Raw genomic sequence first — 23,780 nt, 5'->3', positions numbered from 1 at the left:
TTGTGTTCACTGTATAACTGAAGCTACATTAGATATTTTTGCACATTTATTTAACTGATAAATGTATACTCGCATTTGAATGTCCCAAAGGTTTCAGCAGTATACAGTGCAATAGTGTTATCTGAAAACACTTGCATTGTAGAATAGCATAAATAATTACAGATCAGCACTTAGTTGAGCTTAATTAGGAGATCTATTGTCTTGTTTTCATCTCCCCTACTCTCAATCTTTACACAACAGACCTAACACTTATGATTGACAGTAGAAAAAAATCATCCAACGAAGACAGGAAAGTAAATTGTCTGTATTTATCTGTAAAAATCAGTACAAATGGGAAACTGGGAGCCCTAATTATAATTAAATATTTAGTTCATTAATTCACACAGTTCAATATTTAATAAAAGTGATTGTCATTACTAAATTGTGCTAAAGGTTTTTTTTTTAAACGTAGGGGGGTCATAACAACCCTGGCGGTTGGTGATAAAGTGGCGGTAATAGTATGACCATGGCGGAAAGAGCTCAGACAGACAGCCACTTTAACACACTGACCGCCAGGGCGGAATCAATAGGCACCACGGCGGTAACTGCCTACAGCCAGACGGAAGACAATGTTCCGCCCACTGTATTAGGACAGTCCTATCCCCCACCTTTTCCGGGGCGGTACCAACGACATCAAAAGCCTGGCGGAAACAGAGCTCAAAAGTTAAAGGGCTCACCTGTGGAGACTCAGGGAAGAACCACGCCGGCATGGAGCCCGAGCTGCATGTCTTCCCCATGATCTTCTAAGTGCTGCTCCACTACGAACACCAACGACGGCGAAGACGATTACGGTGAGTATAGCCGCCTAGCACACAGGGGAGGGGGGAGGAAAAAGAGAGTGACACACACACGCAACACGCAACAGCCCCACCGCAAACACAATACACACAAGCAGATGCACCAACATAATATATTTACCCAGTACCCCTCAGGAATAATGCAAGGACAACTACAATAGATTAAAAAGAGTGTAATAAGATAGAATAGTAGCAATACGTGCATCCAAATCAAAAAGTAAATACATATTTACAAATGTAGGGACACTGCCCGGTCCTCAATGTTCGTGGGCCACAGGGCCACATTACAAAGTCCAAGGCCCCACTTGACTCCTGCAACAACACGGAGAGAACACTGCATGGGCATCAGGTCGAAAATAGGCAGGCACCTCAGGGGGACAAGGAATTGGGGGGTACCTCAGCCGGAAGATGGTACAATGCCACTGGTCCTGGACGGGGCAACATGCCCTCTGCTTGGTCTTGGGGAGTGCAAGGCGACAGTCTCTCGAGTGGGTGACTTGCCCACATGCTTTGGAGGGGGCAACATGTCCATTACTCTGTCCTGGGGAGTGCAAGGCCACAGTCTCTCAAGTGGGTGACTTGCCCACATGCTCTGGAGGTGACAACATTTCCTGTGCTTGGTCCTGGGGAGTACAAGGCCACAGTCTCTGGAGAGGGTGTCTTTCCCACTGGTTCTGGAGAGGGCATCGTGCCCAGTGAGCTTCATCCTGGGGAGGAAGGGGTGAGTGGATGTCATCTCTACTGGTTCTGGAGGGGGCATTGTGCCAAGTGAACTTCATCTGGGGAGGTTGAGGTGAGAGGACGTTATCTCCACTGTTTCTGAGGGGGCATCGTGCCCAGTGAGCTTCATCCTTGGGAGGATGGGGTGAGTGGATGGCATCTCCACTGGTTCTGGAGGGGGCATCGTGCCCTGTGATGCAGATCTTGGGGAGTGCAAGGACACAATCTCTGAGGTGGGTGTCATACCCACTGGATTTGCAGGGGGCAGGCCGCACAACAGCCCATGGATGCAGGTCTACAAAATGTCGGCCGGCGGTGACAGCTGTTCAGTGGTGGCAGTGGTAATGCTGCTACTGCTGGTGGTGAGGGGAGGCTCCAGCCCATCCCCTGCAGCCTCGGACAGCTGCCCACTGGTGCTGCTGCTGCTAGTGGTAGTGGGGGGAAGCTCCAGCCCATCCCCTGCAGCCTCAGATGGCTGCCCACTGGCGCTGGTGGTGGTGCTGGTGGCGGTGCTGGTGGCGGTGCTGCTGGCGGAGCTGGTGGTGTGGGTGAGGGGAGGCTCCAGCTCATTCCCTGCAGCCTCGGACAGCTGCCCACTGGTGCTGCTGCTGCTGGTGGTGGTGGGGACAAGCTCCAGCCCATCTCCTGCAGCCTCGGATGGCTGCCCACTGGTGCGGGTGGTGGTGGTGGGGGGAGGCTCCAACCCATCCCCTGCAGCCTTGGACGGCTGCCCACTGGTTCTGCTGCTGCTGCTGGTGGGAAGCTCCAGCCCATCCCCTGCAGCCTCGGACGGCTGCACACTGGTGCTGGTGGTGGTGCTGGTGCTGATGGCGGAGCTGGTGGTGGTGATGGGGGGAGGCTCCAGCCCATCCCCTGCAGCCTCGGACAGCAGGCCACTGCTGCTGCTGCTGGTGGTGGTGGGGGAAGCTCCAGACCATCCCCTGCAGCCTCGGACGGCTGCCCACTGGTGCTGATGCTGCTGATGGTGGTGGGGGGAAGCTCCAGCCCATCCCCTGCAGCCTCAGACAGCTGCACCACTATGGTTGGTGGTGGGGTCTCTGACTGGGTCCCAGCAACAGGCCCCTTGTCCTTACTGCCTACTGGTGCAGGCCCCTTGCCCTTCCTGCCAGCAGCTGGGGATGGCTCCTTGCCTCGTTTGGCAGCAGCTGGGGCTGGCTCCATGCCCTTCCTTCCTGCAGCGGGGGCTGGCTCCTTGCCCTTCCTTCCTGCAGCACTTGGGGCTGGCTCCTTGCCCTTCCTTGAAGCACTTGAGGCAGGTACCCTTTCCGTCTGGCTGACTGGTGGCTGGGATCCTTTCCCACCTGGAGTTGCTGGGGACAGTACTGTGCCTGTGGACTGGGTGGCTGAGGGGCTTGCCTGGGTTTTGACCACCCTTGCCTGCCGTTAAGTGCGGGGGAGGGGTAGGGAAGAGGTCAGTGTTGGAGAGGAAAAGCTTCTTAGGAACATTGGGGCGGGAAGAGAGAGATGGTTTGGGAGTGGAGGAAGAGGTAGTGGTTGTGTGAGGTGTCAGTCGGCTGTGTTAGGGTGCAATTGCATGGGCTGGATGCTGTTGTGAGGTGGATGGATGTTGGGTGTTTGAGTGCTTGCGTTTGTGTACTTTGGGAGGAGGGGGCACAGACACAGTGGGGGAGGACAGAGGGGACGTGTGCATGGATGTGGGGGTGGTGACTGCCAGTGAGGTGTGTGTTCTGATAGGTGTGCTGGTGATGGTGGTAGTGGATGAGGATGTAGTGCATGCAGGTGTGAGTGGAGATGCAACTGGGAGGGAGGTGGACAAGGAGGGGGCCACAGTGGAGGCAGTGGATGTTGTTTGTGTGAGTGCCTGTGGGATGAGTGTGGTGCTTGTGTTTGCCATGTCCACTCTTGTGTGTTGTCCTGTGTGCATGCTTGTCTGCCTGTGTACTTGGGATAGGTTGGGGTTGAGGGGAATGGGATTGAGTAGAGTTGGAGGGTGGAAACAAGGACAAATGGCTGCCATCAGAGAGGAGGCCAGAGCCTGGATTGATCTCTGTTGGGTCGCCAAGCCAGTGTGAATGCCCTCCAGAAATGCATTGGAATGTTGCATTTGGGCTGCCAACCCCTGGATGGCATCCACAATGGTTGACTGCCCAACAGAGATGGATCGCAGGAGGTCAATAGCCTGCTCACTCAGGGCAGCAGGGCTAACTGGGGCAGGGCCTGAGGTGCCAGGGGCGAAGGAGATGCCCACCCTCCTGGGGGAGCTGCTGGGAGGGCTGTGCTGGTACGGCGGCTGTACCTGTATCTGGGGTGGACACAGAGGTGTCTACCACCACCAGGGAGCTTCCATCGGAGGAGGTGTCCGTGTCCGAACTGTCCCCTCCAGTCTCCGCCGTGGTGCTCCCCTCACCCTCCGTCCCACTGGTGCCCTCAACGTCTGTGGACTCAGCCTCGCAGCTCCCTCCGTCACCAGTGCCTCTGCTCCTCCACCAGATGATGCTAATGCACATAAGGACAGGATGACAAAACAAAAATGGGGGTAAGAGTTAAAGGATACATTTGGTCAATGGCGGTACCAACATCACCGTTGGCGTACACAACACACTTACACACAGCGAACAGACCTCGGCACTAGGCAATGGACTACCAGTTACAATGCTAGTCACCAGGCCATGGGTAGGGACCCATACAGCCAACTGCAACATACCTGAGACCCACACACCCCTGCCCAGTAGTGGATGCCCACTAGCTAGGTTGGAGGAATTTCACATCAGAACCCTGCCCAACATGGGACCTACCCTGCAATGTCAGGCCTAGCCTAGGGGCACCCACAGGCCCACATCCCCCATCCAGATACCACCCCACCAGGCGTAAGTAGTAATGAAGGGCACTGTACTCACCCCCTTGTTGCTGCTGTGATGCCCCCAAGCGCCCATCCAGCTCTGAATAGGCCACCACCAGTATGCGGGCCATCAGGGGGGTCAGAGTTCGACGGGCACCCCTTCCTCATTGGGAGGCCATCCCCAGCTGGGCCTCCGCCCTCTTCCGTGCCCATTGTCTCAAATCCACCCACCGTTTCCGACAGTGGGTGCTCCGCCTGCTGTAGACCCTCAGGGTCCGCACATCCTTGGCAATGGCACGCCATATACCCTTCTTTTGATGGGCACTGACCTGCAGAGAAATACACACAGGGTAAGGCATTAGTCAGACCATCCTGCCTGTTACACTCATGGCCCACCATGTCCCTTCCCATCCCCATTAGCACAGACATGGCCCAGCATACATGCTGCCCGGGGCCCATCCACCAACCCCCCCACACAAGGCCTTCACACACAGAAGTCCATGCATTCATGCCCCATGCATCGTACTCACACTGTGCTCACCTGTTGGTCTGGAGGCCCATACCGCAGTCGGTACTGGGGTAGGACCCCATCCACTAATCGCTCCAACTCTGCTGAGGTGAAAGCAGGGGCCCTTTCCCCAGTCACACACGCCATGGTAGGTTCCAGACACAGGTCAAAGCAGCACATGCAGCGTAGGTCCTCTCCTGTTGAAGGTTAGGTAGCAAGTGAGTGAACAGATAGAAAATAGCAGTCATGCCCGCAGTGGTGCCATTAGCCACTGTACCCCATAGGGCCCAATGATAACCAATGAGGAGTTGCACGGCAGTATCAGACTGCCTCCAGCAACGGCGCACAATGTCAGTGGAATTACCTCATTTCCACCTGTCCCTCCATACTGGATAGGTGGATGCCATTTGGGGGGGGGGGAGGAGGCCATGGTTCCTAACTGCATCACAGTTCACAATTTCACATTCTGGACATATGCCACCAAAATATTGTAAGAATCACAATATGCATTGAACTGTAGTGGTTACAATATACAGATAATGACCAGCTGCTCACTCTTTCACCCCATAGATTGCAATCACTGCTGATGAATAGGAGATGGAGACATCCCCCGTGTACAGACCCCTGGTGGACTTGGCAACAATGGAGAACAGGCACATTATCCTCACCTAAAGACTTGACAGGGCCACAATCACAGAGCTGTGTGCTCAATTGGAGCCTGACCTGATATCTGCTATTCGTCACCCCACTGGGATCCCCCTCTTATGCAAGTGCTATAAATGCTCCATTTTTTGGCAACAGGTTCTTTCCAAGTGACAGTGGGCTTGGCAGCAGGAATGTCACAGCCAATGTTCTCAATAGTGCTGACCAGAGTGTTCTCTGCTCTGATGAAACACATGTGCAGCTACATCGTTTTCCCCCAGGTGGAGGATTTGGCCACAGTGAAGGCTGACTTCTATGCAATGGGACATATCCCCAACATCACTGGTGCGATTGATGGGACACATATTGCATTTGTCCCCCCGCCCCCGGCAAAATGAACAGGTCTTCAGAAATCGTAAAAGTTATCACTCTATGAATGTGCAGATGGTGTGTTTGGCGGACCAGTACATCTCCCATGTCAATGCTAAGTATCCAGGCTCGGTGCATGATGTTTTTATCCTGAGGAATAGCAGCATCCCAAATATGATGGCCCAACTCCAGAGGCACAGGATGTGGCTAATAGGTGAGCCCTGGTTCCCACTCAGTGGATGTTGGTGTATGGGTGTGGTCCATATGGCATAGTGTGTGGCTAACAGCTGTCCCTCTGTATTTGCAGGTGAATCTGGTTACCCCAATCTATCATGGCTACTGACCCCTGTGAGGAATCCCAGGACAAGGGCAGAGGAAAGTTACAATGAGGCACATGGGCGAACAAGAAGGATTATTGAACGTACCTTCGGCCTCCTTAAGGCCAGGTTTCAGTGCCTCCATCCAACAGGTGGATCCCTGTGCTATTCCTACAAGAAGTTCTGTCAGATCATCGTGGCATGCTGTATATTGCACAACCTTGCCTTGCAACGCCATATGCCTTTTCTTTCAGGAGGATACACATCACATACAACAATGCCCTTACATTTCCTTTTAAGGGCATTGTTGTATGTGATGTTTATTCTCCACCCAGCCCTTTGGGGTTTATGGGTTACCCTCTGTGGTTTATAGGTTTTCTGCAGGAGGAGCAGGCTGAAGATGGCCGTGTAGCAGCACTGGTCCCTGTAGACAGTGAAGATGAGGAGGCAGAGGATGAGGATGAGGACAACAGAAGTGCAGTCATTCGTCAATACTTCCAATGGCACACAGGTAAGACAGTGTTATTTCACATTTCATTGACAGTTTGATGTGTGACATTGTCACTAGAAGGCTGTAAATTCCTACTTCTATGCCAACTCACTGTACCCATTGGAATCTCTTTTTGCAGATGTTGGTGCCCCACTATTGCTCCTGGTGAGTTCACTGCAGCCAGCTACAGGTCTTTCCTATGTAAACATTACTGTACAGTTGAATTGCAATTTTTTAACCTTGCTAAACGAATACATTTTGAAAGCATTTTACATACTCCATACTTGTATTTTTTCAAAGTGTGTTTATTGCAGTGCTCTAAAGAAAAGGGGGAAGTCAAATGGGCTGGGGTGATGATGGAGGATATCCCAGGTTAGAGTCTAGTCTATTTGTGGCACAGGTGCATTGTCCAAGGGGGCATAGGATGGGGAGCAATGGCAGTTCAAGGTGGACAGGGTGACAGAGTGGGACACAGGGGTGACAATCAGGAGAGTCTTATTTCCTGGTGGGGTTCTTGGCAATAGTCTGTGGCTTCTACCTGGATTGCAGGGAACGTTTGCGGGGTAGTTCTCCTTCTGCGGGGGAGGGGTGCTGGTGGCCTGTTGGTCCTGTGGCGGGGCCTCCTGGCCACTAGCGGCAGCAGAGATGGAGGGCTGTTCAGTAGTGTGGCTAGTGTCAGGGGCCCAATGGTGTGACACTGCCTTCCTCATACTTTTGGCCATGTCTGCCAGCACCCCTGCAATGGAGACCAGTGTGGTGTTAATGGACTTCAAGTCCTCCCTGATCCCCAGGTACTGTCCCTCCTGCAGCCGCATGTTCTCCTGCATCTGGTACAGGATCTGGCCCAGCGTATCTTGGGAATGTTGGTATGCTCCCAGGATTGCAGTGAGTGCCTATTGGAGAATCGGTTCCCTGGGCCTGTCCTCCCCCCGGGGCACACAGCACTCCTCCCAGCTTCCCTGTTGTCCTGTGCCTCTGTCCCCTGAACCGTGTGCCCACTGACCCCAGGTCCCTGATTGTCCTGGGTTTGTAGTGTGCGCTGGGTCCCTGTAGTGGTGGACACACTGCTGACTGACGTGTCCTAAGGACAGAGGCATGGGCCCGCTGGGTGGGTGCAGTGGTGGTGTTTCCTGAAGGGGGAGGCTAAGTGGTGGTGTGAGACTGTCTCTGGGTAACCGACTGTCCAAAGGTCCCTGATGGACCAGGTTGGTCATCCAGATCCAGGTGAGCAGAGCTGCTGTCATCACTGTGGGCCTCTTCTGTGGGGGGACTGGATGTTGCTGGCCCCTTTTCTCTGGTGACATTGGCTGGGGTACCTGTGGGGATGTAAATGCAGTCTTATTGTTTCTGTGTGTGACATATTGTGCATGGGTGGGTTGCCCTCTATAGTTGTTATTGCCCTGGCAGCTTTGTCTTGTGTGAGTTATTTGGTGGGCTAGCTGATTGTCTCTAGTGTGCATGCTGTAGTGATAGGTGTCCATGCAGGTCTGTGAGTGGTGTCCAGGCATTGATATGGCATGCATGGCTTGGCATTGGGCTGAGTGGGTTGTGATGGTAGGGTGTGTGGGAGGTGGTGGAGTGATGGGAGTGAGGGTAAGGGTGGGGGTATGTGATGGCATGCAGGTGGGGGGTGATAGTAATAGAGAGTTGACTTACCAGAGTCCAGTCCTCTTGCTACTCCAGTCAGGCCCTCAGGATGCATGATTGCCAAGACTTGCTCCTCCCATGTTGTTAGTTGTTGGGGGGGGAGGTGGGGGTCTACTCCCAGTCTTCTGTACTGCGAGCTGGTGTCTTGCTGCAATGGAACATACCTTCCCCCGTAGGTCATTCCACCTCTTCCTGATGTCATCCCTAGCTCTGGGGTGCTCTCACATGGCATTGACCGTGCCCACGATTTTCCGCGATAGCTCCATCTTCCTGGCAATGGATATCTGCTGCACCTGTGATCCAAATAGCTGTGGCTCTACCCGGATGATTTCCTCCACCATGACCCTTAGCTCCTCCTCAGACCATCTGGGGTGTTGTTGTGGTGCCATGGGTGTAGTGTGAGTGGTGTGGGTGAGGATGTGTAGGGCGATGTGTTGGGGTGTGTGATGTAAGTACATGGGTGGTGTATAGGTGATGGTGGTATGTGGCTCTGGTTGTGTGAGTGCTCTTGCTGTCTTTCTCTGCTGGCAATTATTGGTATTCGTAAATGGTTGTGAGTAGTGTGGGTGTATGTTTTATAGTGGTGTGGGTGTGGTATTTGCATGGGTGTCAGATGTGTGTAGTTTGAATTGTCCAATGTGGTATTGTTTTGTCTGTGTGTGTGTATTTTGAGCACGGCGGCATGTACCACCAATGGTTTACCGCTATTGAATGTCCGCTGTGGTGATTCGTGGGTCATAATGTTGTGGGCGTAGTTCTGTTGGCGTAACGGTGTGGGTTTTGATAACACCAGTTTATCACTGACCTTTGGGCTGGCGGATTTGTGTGTGTGGCTAAATAGTGACAGATTAGTGTGTGTGTCTCATAATATGGTTAGCGGATATCTGCCGCAGCGGCGGTATGTTGGCGGCAGTCAGCATGGCAGTAAGTGGGATTTACCGCCAATGTCATAATGTGGGCCTAAGTCTTTTGTAACAGTTTCCAGGCTACAAAATGCAGCCAAAGAACCGACCACTAGGGAGCTCTGCATTCCAACTGAAGAATATGAAGTTCCAGCTGGGAGTGTTTTAAAAACATGGGTAATGGATCTAATGACCCAGGAGACATTTTTTAATGTTTCTTGGAGGTGGGAATGCTGCATGCCCTGCAGCCCCCATAACATTAAAAAATGCTTGGGGGTGCCCTTCCCAATTCTTGGGCCACCACCAAGCTCACGTTCAGCAGTTTTGACTGTAGGCCTTTTAAAAAAAAGTCTATGGAAAATGCATGGGAAAATGTGATTTTTGGACCTCCTTTTTTCTGAGTCCCTGCAATCCTTTCCAGGGAGGAGTTGTGGTGGATGAGCATCTTTGTTTGCAAAGTTTTGTGAAGTTTTGTTAAATGCAGTAAAGTTATTTGCAAACCAAAAAATGCTCTTCTAGCCACTGAGAGATATATATATATATATTTTATGTGAGTCACAAGGACATTACATATCTTAGACATTTCATATTTCCTCAGAAGGTTCATTTGAAGGGGAGTTTGAGTTTGGTGAGTTCCCTGGCGCATCTCCTTTATAACAATTGAGAACGTGTTTTTAAATGACTTGCATAAGTCTAGTTTCAGGAAGCCTGTGTGCCGTAGTGACATATAAAAGCATTACTACAGAATTTACATCACCCATATGATATAGTTTATAGTCCTTAATGTGTTTTGGGTTCTGCATATTTCCTCTGAGGCTGATCAACCTCCCTACATTTTGAAGGTGACTTGTTTTCTTATTTGTGAAAAAATGATGGTTCCTTCACTATCACGGTACAAAAAAGTGCGCTGATTTAAAAAACAAACAAAAAAACAGCCTATTCCTTTGGCCACAAAACCAGTGCTTACATTACATTGTTGAATTAGCTCTGCCCAGTTATGCGTACTACTTACACCCGTATCTGTGAGTGCCCTATTAGAAAAACAACTTTTTACGCAGCAAAATATCTCGGTGACAAAGAACAAGTGCATCGGTGTGAATCCCACCTCAGCCTGCATTGGGCAAAACGAGAGAGCCCTCCGCTTACCTGCCCTCACCCCAGCGAATCCTTGTGAGATGGACGTGCCAATGTCGACCTTAACTCGGAGGCTGAGCAGATGCAAGAAAGAATCACGAGCAATTTATATGCAGAGTCAACACGAGTGCCGCAGGCTGTCCACTGAGAGACAGAGAGAAAGAGAAAGCATATGCATTTTTTTCACTGTTAACTATGGAGATTTGTATACATATGCAAGCAACCCTCTTGTCAGCACACGTACACCTGAGAGACACTCTCAGACATCCACCTGCTAGTGTAAGGCAGGTCTATGGTAGCTGGCAGTGCTTAATTTGTGCTTGTTGATTCCGGTGCGGAGCACCGGCACTTGTTTTTGAGGGCCGGTGCTTATTTTTCTGCCTCAAACATTTACTGGAGCAAAAGACACCTATGGGAAAGACGGGGAAAGAGAAAAACGAAAACGCGTCACAATGGAAGAAATCAGAAAGCTGCAAGAGTGAGCTGAAGGAGCAGGGAGTGGCTGTAAATGGATTGAAGAGACCCGAGATGGCTTCAGCATTACACTGCCTCGGTATTTGGTTGTCGATCAATTAATTGCAGCAGCCGCATTTTTAAGAGGGGGGCTTTGGGTACCGGCACGTTTTAATTTACAAATTAAGCACTAGTAGCTGGCCGTTTGCTTGTGACACCTTGAGGAAAATGGCCAGTGCTCCTTCAGGAATAATTGATATTCAACTTAAGGAACATGGTGAAGAGCTGATTATGCTGCAATACTTATACTCAACTGTGGGGCCAACATATCCGACATGTTAAACGTCTAGATCTGGGCGGAACTCGTGGCGTTTCACGCCTCGGAATTCCAAGGAGTTACATAAAAATGTTGTGAGATTCCATGGAGTACCGAGAGCAGGCAGAATTCAGGCACCTCATTCTGATTTTTAGCGCCAGGAGCTTGTTCTGCACTGTAAAACCAGCTCGAACTGAACCCCTTGGCGCACCAGTAGGAGGTACTTCTTTCTAACACTCAAGTAGATTTTTTAATTGAGCAGCAACTTTCTCATCATGAAGGGATGCGGGCTGCTGCGACTGCCCACATTGAAAAATCTCACCAGAAGGCATTCTGGAGAACAAAAATCATGCTAGGGGACACAAATTCTCACTTGCCAACTTTATGTTGACAAGCCACGTGCAATATAAAACTCCGCTACGTGACGGTTGGCGGAGTTTTGCTTGAACTCCATGCTGCAAACAGAGCGCAGAGTGGGAAAAACTCTGCAAACTCCGCCAGCAGAGCGGAATTTTGCACCTGCAACTATGAAGGATATCCACTGCTACCCCTAGATCTTGGGTGAAATAGTAGTGCTGTTCTGTCCATGGATATGCTGATACACAACAGAGCTCCCACCTGTCTATCAGTGGAAGCTCCTGATTGCACACTGGGTGGAGATGCCAGCATGTCTCTGGACTGGGCTGAGTATGGAAATGTACCTCTTGTGGTTCTCAGGGACCTAATGTAGGGTTCACCTCACAGACTGTGAGAGGTTGACTAACAGAGGAGTAATGGCTGCAACGTACTGCATTTCTCCCAACCATTTTTTAAATGTTTACCCAAGGGAACCAATATTTCAAGTTTGACTTAGCAAGGTACTTTGCATTAGTTTTCAGTGTTGCTTTTGGAACACGACTTATGTTTAAAAAACATCTAGGAGACTCCTCCTGTGGAATGTTTAACACAATAAGTGACTAATGGGCACACTGAACTCGTCCCTCAAAAAGTGGCCAGCAGACACATACCGCTCCCCTTCCAGTTTACCATTTCCTAGTCAGATGCTTAGGGTGAACTATAGATCTTTAAGAATATGTCTTGGGAAGGCATCTATAACATCACCACCAACTGTGTTTCAGACTGGCACAGGCACTGAGACGTCTTCATAGACATCGGACAACACCTCCTTCATTTACTCTTTAAGGCAACTCATTATCCTGTATGGCATACTGCAAGATCCTCCTAGATGCGGCCCGACATAGATCCAATGTTTTTCTAATTGACCAAAGGCATTAGACCACAATTATAATGTCCTTTGCAAATGGCGTCACTTTGCCTACCTCCAAGCATCATCCTACATCCTACTGAACAGTCCGAAAATGGCACTCTCAGTAACATTATGTGAATTGAAGTGCTCCACAACCTCAAGAGGAGTTGAAGAGCTATATAAATTATGGATTACACTACTTCTAACTGCTAATTGAACGGTTATCACAAAACCATTTCCCATTTTGATATGCTAGTTATAAATACATGTGAGATTGGGGAGTGTTCCATAGCTTTACAACAACATCACAGAAAGTCTCAGGCATGTCTACTCCAGAATGAAGTAGACATGCCTCTTGAGTATGCTTCTAGACTATTGTTTAAATCATGGATTCCCATCTTAGGTTCAGGGTAGTTGATCAGTTCAGATTTTCAAGACATACACATGAGATACATTTGCATACAATGAATTTATGTGGAACTTATTTACATAGTGGTTATGCTCAAGAACTGTTATGGGTCTGGCAGTTCTGGGCCTGCATCGGACTCTTCTTGCATAGACTGAAGAATGGAATGATCGGCAAGGTAAGCAAGAATTTCAGAACAAGATTATACTTGAAAAGACTCATGTCTTTAATGAAGCCTCAGCACGTCTAATAAAGTAAACAAACTATGCATTTGCTAGTTATAAATACATGTGAGATTGGGGAGTGTTCCATAGCTTTACAACAACATCACAGAATGTCTCAGGCATGTCTACTCCAGAATGAAGTAGACATGCCTCTTGAGTATGCTTCTAGACTATTGTTTAAATCATGGATGCCCATCTTAGGTTCAGGGTAGTTGATCAGTTCAGATTTTCAAGACATACACATGAGATACATATGCATACAATGAATTTATGTGGAACTTATTTACATAGTGGTTATGCTCAAGAACTGTTATGGGTCTGGCAGTTCTGGGCCTGCATCGGACTCTTCTTGCATAGACTGAAGAATGGAATGATCGGCAAGGTAAGCAAGAATTTCAGAACAAGATTATACTTGAAAAGACTCATGTCTTTGATGAAGCCTCAGCACGTCTAATAAAGTAAACAAACTATGCATTTGGTTTGACACAGATTTTTGTCTTCTCCTCTCAAATTATCATACACACCCGTAATACCAGCCTACAGATCATAACCACAGGCCTCGGGATCTTGCAATCCAGTATCTAGTGAAATTAACAAGATCTTTTGTCCTGTCCCACATAAACTACTTCACCTTAGAGTATGTAGGTACTATTAGGAAGGAACTGGAGATCCAGGACTGTCAGAACTGTGAGTCAACCTAATTCAATACATACAAAACAGTTAGGAAAAATTAATCTGGCAGTAGATGAGAGGAGTAACCCTCTCAAACATCCTGAAATCAGACAATGACCAAGCTTCTGCACCTTCCGAAATAAACTTGAAAACATGCCCTCAAATAACTGGATTCCAAAACGTTTGTTCTCCCATAATAAAAGGGAATGTTATCTTCTAATAACTTCAATCTGATCTAATTGTAGTGCCCAGAAACTCGTTTGACTATGGCTGCTAGGTTTGAGTTCATCTTCGGATAGTGCATATGTTAATAGATACGAAGAGTGCTGCTTTAGCCCGCACAGGGTCTCATTGCAAGTTTGTTGTATCTGTTCCACCCCTCGAGTTGTCAGTAAAGGGTCGAGGGTGATACCGAGAGCAGAGTTCCTGCTAAATACATGTGAGACCCTGATGGGTCCCTTGTGAATTTAGGAATTACTGAAGGAAATACTTTTGCTTCATTTCCAATCTGCCACCTGGAGACTTCACTTGTTTTTTGATTGGAGAATCTACTAAAGTAGAAAACCAGATCTGAGAAGTTACCATGAAATTCATAACTCTGATGGGGCCACTAACTCCTGTTTTGGACCTGTTGGTGTTACGTCGGGCCTCGTAATAAAGTCCATAGTGAGGTATTAATGGCTAACTACAAATGTGAATCATTTTAGTTGTCTTCTAACACTATGCACTTGTGGGCAAAAACGATTTAATGTGTTGCTAACAATTGTAGAGTTATCAGATTATTTCTAATATATTGCAGGTCAGCCATAGTTGGTCAGAAGATACAATAAATCATGCAAATGTGGGGGAAGCAGTTTTCCTGCATTTAACACGTTTCTGCTTATAAATGATCGTATAGTGACACTTCTCTGCTACTGAAATCCATTTCCACTATCCTCACCAAAACGTTAGTGCTAATTTTCTTTTACTTTCCAGTAATAGAACAGATGATTGTGCTTTCCATATGTATTGCTCAAATGCATACATTCACTATTGCTTCAAGAGTCAAAACTGTTCATATGATAACTGCTTGCAAAAACGGAAATAGTAGGATTGAAAGAAAGTTTAACAGGAAATTTGGAAAAGGGTGACTACTCTACATTTAATTGGGATATGCAGCAGAAATGAAACCATTCACTTACACAAACTCCTCATCATCTAATTAGTGACACACATGAATGGATGAACGAGGTTCCCACTGCCCCTACCTACTATCTGGCAAAACCACAGCCAAGGGAAAGGTCTTGCCAGAATCAGCTGGGAAAGAGGACCCTATTGAGCTATACACTAGTCCAGCACCAGGAAGAGACATGAGAGTTGTAGGATAAGTTTAAGGTCCTCGGGCAACTGGTGAAATGCCACTACTCCTCAATTGTTCACTTACCTGGTGAGCCAGCGGGGTATACCCATTGGGGCTTTCAGATTTGGCTTCAACCACCAGGTGCCCACTGGGTGCGACCCACTCCAGGGACAGTGGCAGGTGGAAAGGTTGACTGGGGCAGTACACCTGTCAAATAATAATGCAGGTGTCCTAATGAGAGCGCCCAGGCAGACTGAGAGAGCATGTGGTGTGGGCTAAGGCCTTAACCTTCATTAGCTCCCCTGGCCCAGGCTCCAAGAAGGTAGTAGTCACCCTGAGTCCATGCTATGGCGATGACAGTCACTACTGTTAACGCTGAATTTTTACTAATAAATATTCATGTATTCTGACAACCTTCCCAGGAGCAGACAATGGATGCACTGACTGGAGTACAAGCTGATACAAATTCTTTACTTGACAAGCCCAACCACAGGAACAAGAGAAGAGGAGCCAATCATCGACATCTGAACAGTGGACAAGTAAATTCTTAGATTTTGGCTTCTATTTTCATTGGACTAAATGTAAACGTACGATTCTTTGACCAATAGCAACGTGGGAAGAAGTTTTAGCGAATGTAACTTAGCCAGTCTGCACCAAGAAGAGATACACCATTAGCCCTATTCTTACGAAAAGCCCAGAGAGGCCATTCCACTATATTCTACTTAACCGTCTTGAGTGTTTAGTTATTACCTTTCCGAACTGCATGAAGAGACTTTGTGTTCCTGAACTTTAATGCCAAATTCTGATGCTTAGCTGACCAAACTGATCTCCAATTGACGAAGACTGTCACAGCTTGCTGACCCATACTGAGACAAGGTATAAGACGATGTTAATGATTGTTATGCCTATTTGCTTTTGTTCCTAGGTACCAACCGCCTATTTTGATAGAGCCATAGTTAGATGCTTTTCCAAACTTGTGTTGACTAAATTGTTTTGCATGAAGTCCAACATGCTATTCTAATCTGAAGGTTAGTTAGGGTACTCACTGATGATGCTCGCTATATGTAATAACGGTGTGTTTTCTTTGCTGAATCTAAATGTATGCCATTTCTCTTTGGCAGTTTGGCGATTCTTTAGGAGATTTGGGCAGCCAGTATTGTTTTTGTATGCATATCATTTGATTTTGAGACTAATGGCCTCATTACAACCCTGGTGGTAAAAGGACGCCAGGGTTATTTTGTCGGAATCACCGCCAACAGGCTGGCGGTGCTTTCCTTGGAATTACGACCGCGGCCAGGACCAGCGGTTTCCCGCCACTTTGGTCCCAGTGGTTTCCCGCGACTTTGGTCCCGGCAGTTGTAATCCCTCAGGGTAGCGCTGCTTGCAGCGCTGCACAGGGGATTACGTGTCCCCCTCCCGCCAGCCTTTTCATGGCAGTATGAACCACCATGAAAAGGCTGGCAGAAAGGGGAGTCGAGGGGCCCCTGGGGGCCCCTGCACTGTCCATGCCTCTGGCATGGTCAGTGCAGGGGCCCCCTGCCACGGCCCCATGGAGCTTTTCACTGTCTGCATTGGGGATCTCCACATGACCACCAAGGGAGTGCGGCCGCATTGGAGGCCGCGCGGAGGATACAACTTGGCGGGCGGTGGTTGCCGCCCGCCAATGTTGTAATGAGGGCCTAAGTTACGTGATATTACCATTGCTAAAATAGGGAAATAAACATTCTAACTTTTACATAAAGGTTTGGTTATTCATGACCGAAAGGTCATAGTGAGTAGAAATCACTGGCTCCCATGATTGTTGTTATTGATTGTCATTGCTATTGATCTGCATTGGTACAGAGTCTCATGGTGGGAACTACTCTAAGCGCAGTCAAAAGGTTCATCGACCTAAAAAGGCGTCCCCTTATAAATTAATGTCAATTAACCAAATAAGGCCTGACACGCTAACACTACCAAGGGCACGGTACCTGCAGACCATGCCCTGGGTATTGACTGTCACCACACTTTCTCCTCCGGGTTCGTGCCTGGAACGGAGACCAGCCCTGCTTGAAGGGTCAGATCCCAGCTGGCAAGCTGGAATATGAGCCTGGGGGCACTCCAAAAAGCCTTCTGGAGATGCCTGGGTCCGGTCTCAAAGGTACTAACTCCTAAAGTCCCGCACACCCAGGAGGTATAGTTGGCAGGCCCAGGCAAGAGTTACTTTTGCCCTCCCACTGAGCAGAATCCTGCAAGGGAAGCAGGAAACCGGGGTTTGGGGCACACAGTGTGTGGCTGAGTGCCCAGGATGTGCTTCAGCAGACCAGGGAGCCCTCCCCATCCTCCAGGTGGGGAGGGAAGCCATGGCCATGCCCGCGGTCAGACGTCCGGTAGGGCCAGGACTACATTCACTGGCCATTCATGTCACAGAGCATGCGGGACAGGGCTCTGAAGTCCCAGCCAGGGTAGCCTGCTCGAGGTCTGTCTACCAAGCGCCATACTCTGGTCAATTGCGCATACTTAGGCCCCTTTGGCAATTACTACTCAAAAATGACTCACTGTCCCACATTCAGGGCATCCCAGTTGCAAAGCGTACTGGATGGAGCTCTACAAGGTCAGTGGCTGGCCCTGGAGTGGATGCTGCCATCCTAGGCTCTGTCACCCGACCCGCAGTGTGGCAAAGCACCTGGGACAGTGTCCCACGGGCCCAAGGAGACTCACCTGCTTGGCCACATTTGGAAACTCTGACTGGGCCCTGGGTCAGAGTCCTGGCTTGCCCTGGGGTGGGCGCTTCTGTCCTGAGCTCCATCCCCTGTCCCACTGCTTTGCAAAGGGCCTTGGACGGGGTCCAAAAGGCCCAGGGAGGATTCATCTGCTTGGTATGGTTCAGACGTTCGGAATGGGCACCAGGTCAGAGCCCCAACTGGACTTGGGGTAGAAGCACCACCCACGGTCCCAGGGCTCCCTTTCCCACCATGAATGGGGTCCCAGAGGCCAGGTAAGGCCTCCGCTAGCTGCCAGGGCTTAGAAGCTCTGACTGTGCCCCAGGTCAGAGCCCCGGCGGGGCCTTGGCAGAGATCCCAGGCCAGGGCTCCCTCCCTCAGCCTGACATGGTCATGCAGGCCCTGGGAGAGCCTCCCTACCTGCCTGTTTGGAGAAGCTTTGACTGGGCCCCAGATCAGAGTCCTGGTAAGCCCCCAGCCCAGGGCTCCCTTCCCAGTGCTGCTGTGTGGCAAAGTACCTGGAACGAGGTCCCCCAGGCCCAGGAAGGCCACCCCTGCTTGCCCGAGTGGAGAAACTCTGACCGGGCCTCAGGTGAGAACCCATTCAGACCCTGGGGTGGAAACCCCCAGCCCAGGGCACCCTTCCCTTGCCTGCAGTGTGGCAAAGGGCCCGGGACGGGATCTTGCAGGCCTCAGAAGGGCCACCTCTCCTTTGCTGGCTTAAAAAGGTGTGTCCTGGCTCTGGGTCAGCTCTCCATCAGGCCCCCTTGCAGACCCTTGCCTGAGGCTTAACTCAGGCTCAGTGAACCCGGGCCTCAGATGGCCATCCATCGAGCCCAGGAACCTGGTCGCTAGGAGCCCGGGCATCTGCTGCATTCAGATGACTGGGCATCCCTGGAAGTCCCACTGAGGGCTCATTTGCTTTTTTGAGCCCAGCCATAGCTCCAGGAGGTTGGGAGTGTTTGCTGCGGGGGCCCCCGTGTCACTTGGTGTGCACAGATTACAAAACAAAGGGGATAGCTTTCCTCCGAATTAGTAGGGACAGGGTACTCAGGACTCTCTTTGGTCCGTTCGTTCTCTCCTGGGGGCTGCCAGGGCCCGTCTATAGTTTAGCCTCAAAGACTTTACCATTGCAGCACTTTTCTGCTAAGCCCGTTCACCTCCTATTTTAACTATAAGCATACCCCTTAAGTGCCTCATAAACAATTGAGACCCTCAAACCATTACCTGGTGATGCCCACGTCCATATGGACAAGAGGATCACCAGGAGAACATACATTTCTCTGCTATTGTGCCAACAGTCTGAAACAGTTGTTATTTAAAATTAAAATCTTCCTATCACTGGTGATCTGTACCACAGTGTTCGATTGCAGCTTTGATGCCTGGAAGCAAGTCAACTCTCAGGGCCTGTTTCACAAAGGTAGACGTACTCATTTGTGTAAGTTTACGCTGTTTCAGTATTCACAAAACTGTGTTTTAATAGTAAGTTTTCATGTGTGGAGACTCCGTAGTCAGGTGGAGAACTCCACACATAAAAAGATATAACCTATCTTTTTATGTGACTAATTCTCTGCCCAGACTACGAAGTCTCTGCACTCCTAAACATACTATTAAAAAGCATATTTGTGAATACTGAAAAAGTGTAAACTTGCAGAAACCCTTACGTTTACCTTGTGAACCTGGTCCTCAATGTGCACATGAGATTTTTGTAAATAAAATGTAATATCAATAAATAGTGAAAATCCTGTGACAGTCACAGCATTCTGAAAGATGTGGGCCTTGGGCTGGCAATGCTCTCCAATATATTGGACAATCCTGAAATATTGACTATGGACTTGCAGGTCCATTTGATCTATATTTTGTTTCATATGTGGGTGTGCAAGGCAAGGCAGCTGGATTGCGTAGTTTTTCTCTAAAGACCTTTACTGACTCCCAAAAATGTATTTTCCTTCTAGGCTTCCTACAATGTATTTTCCTTCCTAGCGTGCATGTTTAATTTTACAAAAGGTATATTCTTGCGACTATTTTTCTAACATTCACTGTGCTAATGCAGAAATTATTATCACTACAATTGATTTTCAATGTTACACTGTAGATTAGTTCATTATGAAGGTTTGTTACTACTTCCTTGTCATAATGCTTGAATTCTTAGAACTGAATGGGGAGACCTCACCTAAACAGAACCCTGTTAGGGTCTCTGGCATGTCAGGAGCAGTCACCATGCTAACCCATCCCCATAATACAGCAGTGATGTGAGCCAGTGAAACCCCTGTCTGTTTTTCCCAACTATCTAAATGAGTCTGCACCCAACGTGGGGGGCACACATTGGGCTATTTGACTGCAAGTCCAGGAACTCAAAAAACCTGTACAAACAGTAGAGAAGTTTGTTTGGTATGGTAAAATTCCCCTTCTTTGGGTAGGAAAGGTGTCCCCTCTTCTGACAATGTTTTGTTAAGCTTACAAATAAAAAGGAAGTTCCATTTAATAGGTTAATGCCTGTTTCTCTAACATAGCTGACATAAATATATCCAATAAAATACGCCAACTACTTACTGTCAGCCTCACTAGATGAGATGCGCCAGTCATGTAGTGAATGATGTCACCTTCATGTTAAGATCAGATTGCTACCATAGCAGAGACCTTTGGTTCCTCAGTAAGATTAGCACTAGTTGTTCCTAAATCAAGATACTTTACTCATTACTCTCAGATGATGCACCTTCCTTGTGGGCCCCAGTAATGTACTAGGAATTATCCAGTAGTTTCAGGGACGGCTGCCACATGTCACAGGTCCTCTTAGAATGGATCCACTTATGATGTTTGGGCAGACAGGGCTATTGATTGTATAGTAACTCCCTTACCCAGACTTAGCCCAACAGAACCTGCAGAATAGCCAATAAAAAGGAATTCTGACGTTTCCCCCTCATATATAGGATGGGAGACACATGTGAAGATTTATATCTATCTTTTCTCCTTTGTACATTCGCAGATCTCTCATTTTATCTTTATCTTATCCTCATTATTTACTTTTTAATCTTGTTATTATATATTTATTGTGTATAGATTATGGTTTTACTGTTGTAAGTTATTGCTTTGATGGTTTAATTAGACCGAATAAAGCTTGTGTGACTTGAACAGGGTAATTAAAAGACTTTTATAAACAGGTGAGTAATCGAATCTTAGACCATGGCAACAGGAACTCTTGTGCCCATGCCAAAGTGTGCACTTTTATAAGCCAGTGTTCCAAAGAAACATGAAATCTCCCTCAGGACACCATAGCTAGTTGCGGTATATCCACCTATCCATCCTCATGAAAAAGCATAAAATTATGAAGATATGTCTTCTACTAGGGATGCTGCCTCCTCCAACACAACACAATGAACAAGCTGGGGTTGTATGTTCACTAACATCAGTGTTGTCATACATGGTATACCATATATAGCCATTATACCAGGATGAACTTGGTGCATTCTCTGCCATGATTCTTGATCAGGGACTATAAAACCGTTCCTGAGATTGTTCTAGGTAACATGTCATGTTACATGGCTCTGTTAGTGGTTAGACAGAGACACAGCTAAAAAGAAAACACATTTTCTCACAGAAATATCAAAAGTCTTATTTCAGTGGAAGAGACCCTCGGGCACCTGCGAGTCCACACCTTATCTTAAACAAAAATGTTAAAAGAAAGACAAATTAATTTGACCATTGAATATATAAAGATCAAAACTTCCAACTTGAATGTATTCAGGTTGCAACTCCCAATGGCCACATACATGCTCCAGCTCAGACCTCTGTAGCACAAATTCAAGTATGTGTGCATAAAATACCTGTAAAAAATATTATTTTGGTAACATTTGTCAAAAGCATATGATTTAACATTAGCCGAGGCGGCCTGGCCTCCAGAATTCAACGCAGATGTGCCCCAAGCAAAGACACAATTACTGATGCGTTCTCCCTAATAGTTTTGAAGGTGCTGAGGACTTCATATGCATGCAAGTGAGCTTGGAAAGAAGCCACCAGTCTTCACACACTCCTTAGGTGAAGAAACCTGGAATGACCCTCAGTACCTGCTAAGGCTGGAAGCTAAACAAGACATAAGAACCATACTAACTGAGATTCTATACCAAAGAGTGTTAGTTCCCTGTCACAGTTAAATGAACACGCTGAGGTTCCCAGTGTCTAAAACCAATAGTACTGCTTAATTATAGGAAACTTACAGACTGCACATAGTACAGGGCTCATAACTTAACATGTTTGTAAGGAATATAAAACAACTCTTGCCATGGCAAATTATTTCTTTAGCCAATATATCAATTTAGTATCAAGGAATTTGATCACAGTTTTCTGCACTGAGTTGAAATTTGCATTCACTCATTTGCCCCAAAGCTATAAAAATAGCCTGTCGTGTTTGCCTCCAAACCTATGGAACTCATACAAGACCAAACAGACGTGGTTTTGTTTATCAATTGAGTATGAATCAGTGATGATGAATTAGAAGAGCATCTGCACAGATTAAGTATGGCAGCTGCCATTCTAAAAAAAAGCAGGACAAAAATTAAATTTGGTTAAAAAAAAATCTTAACATTTTCCAATATTATTTTATTAATATATGAACTTTTCGGTGAGAGAAAATAGCTTGCTTCCAATTTCCTGGCATAGTGTACTTCATTACAGCATCTAAAAACACTCCTTGCAAATGTTAAGCCCTGAGGGGATGCTTGACATTTGACTGCTCATATTTGAACCAAGGATAAAACCACCATACCAGCTAATTTTGCTCACCTTTTCAGAAGTAGACTAGCCATAACAACACAATAAACATTTATAAGAGCTGCAGCCAAACTAGGAATAATATAATTTGATTTTCATGAGAAGAATGGTTCCCACTACATCAGGGTAAATATATATTCTTTACAATGAGAGGCAGACAACAAGAATTACATACAGATCACCTATCTAGTCAGCTCCAAAAAAAGAAAGTGTCAACCTATACAGAAAATACTGAAAGTAGTAACAACAGCTCTCCCAGAGAAGAGACTCACAGCTCAAGGGTAAATTATCATCACTTTGGGGGTCATTCTGAGTTTGGCGGGCGGCGGTTGCCGCCCGCCAAACTACCCCCATCGAAAGACCGCGGGGGCCATTTCGACTTTCCCGCTGGGCCGGCAGGCGACCGCCAAAAGGGCGCCCGCCGGCCCAGCGGGAAAGGCCCTGCAACATAGAAGCCGGCTCCGAATGGAGACGGTGGTGTTGCAGGGGTGCGACGGGTGCAGTTGCACCCGTCGCGATTTTCACTGTCTGCAAAGCAGACAGTGAAAATCCTGCTGGGGCCCTGTTAGGGGGCCCCTGCACTGCCCATGCCAGTGGCATGGGCAGTGCAGGGGCCCCAGGGGCCCCACGACACCCGTTCCCGCCATCCTGTTTCTGGCGGTGAAAACCGCCAGAAACAGGCTGGCGGGAAGGGGGTCGGAATCCCCATGGCGGCGCTGCAAGCAGCGCCGCCATGGAGGATTCCCCCAGCCGGGGGAAATCCACCGGAAAACCGCCGGACCCAGCTGGGCGACCGCGGCTGTCGGAATACAAAATGAAGCACCGCCAGCCTGTTGGCGGTGCTTCAGCCGGCCTCCACCCTGGCGGTCATAGACCGCCAGGGTCAGAATGAGGCCCTTTGTCTTCAAAATCCACTTTGAAAGCTTCGAGCTTCGGCAAAGGCTAACATGCCTATTCTAAATTATTATGCATGGCTTAGGTGAAGTGGGTGTCCAAACAATCTAAAGCAAACATATAGTTTCAATAGAATATCCTGCTCAGTATTCACTCGTTTTTACAATACCAACACGCTTTATCAAGAACTCTGAACATACTGTCCTTAGAATCATACAACCAGTCCTTTACATTCACTGGTTGGTGCAGCTTGCAAAAAGCACAAATCATCAATATTATGCTGCTTGTGAAGCAGTTAAGGGGAGAATTGAGGGCTCTGAATTTAAACCCTTATACAAATATAGTAAAACCCTCTGTGGCACTACCAGCCTAACT

General features: G+C 48.1%; 1 protein-coding gene across 5 annotated transcripts in view; it reads right to left on the bottom strand.

Moving 5' to 3' along the window:
• The window catches only part of LOC138301182 (ectonucleoside triphosphate diphosphohydrolase 8-like), a 451,411-nt gene that overhangs the window by 258,712 nt on the left and 168,919 nt on the right, over positions 1-23,780 (bottom strand). For 2 of the 5 annotated variants that reach the window (XM_069241396.1, XM_069241400.1), the window contains exon 1: positions 10,399-10,478. The exons of the other annotated variants lie outside the window; for them this stretch is intronic. The gene's annotated coding sequence lies outside the window, so the exon portion shown is untranslated. Of the gene's footprint in view, positions 1-10,398; positions 10,479-23,780 lie in introns of those variants that run through there. 5 annotated transcript variants of the gene reach the window in all.

The sequence above is a fragment of the Pleurodeles waltl genome, chromosome 6 (assembly GCF_031143425.1).
Source record: "Pleurodeles waltl isolate 20211129_DDA chromosome 6, aPleWal1.hap1.20221129, whole genome shotgun sequence".
Classification (NCBI taxonomy): Eukaryota; Metazoa; Chordata; class Amphibia; order Caudata; family Salamandridae; genus Pleurodeles; species Pleurodeles waltl.
This window is presented reverse-complemented; position numbering and strand designations above follow the sequence as displayed.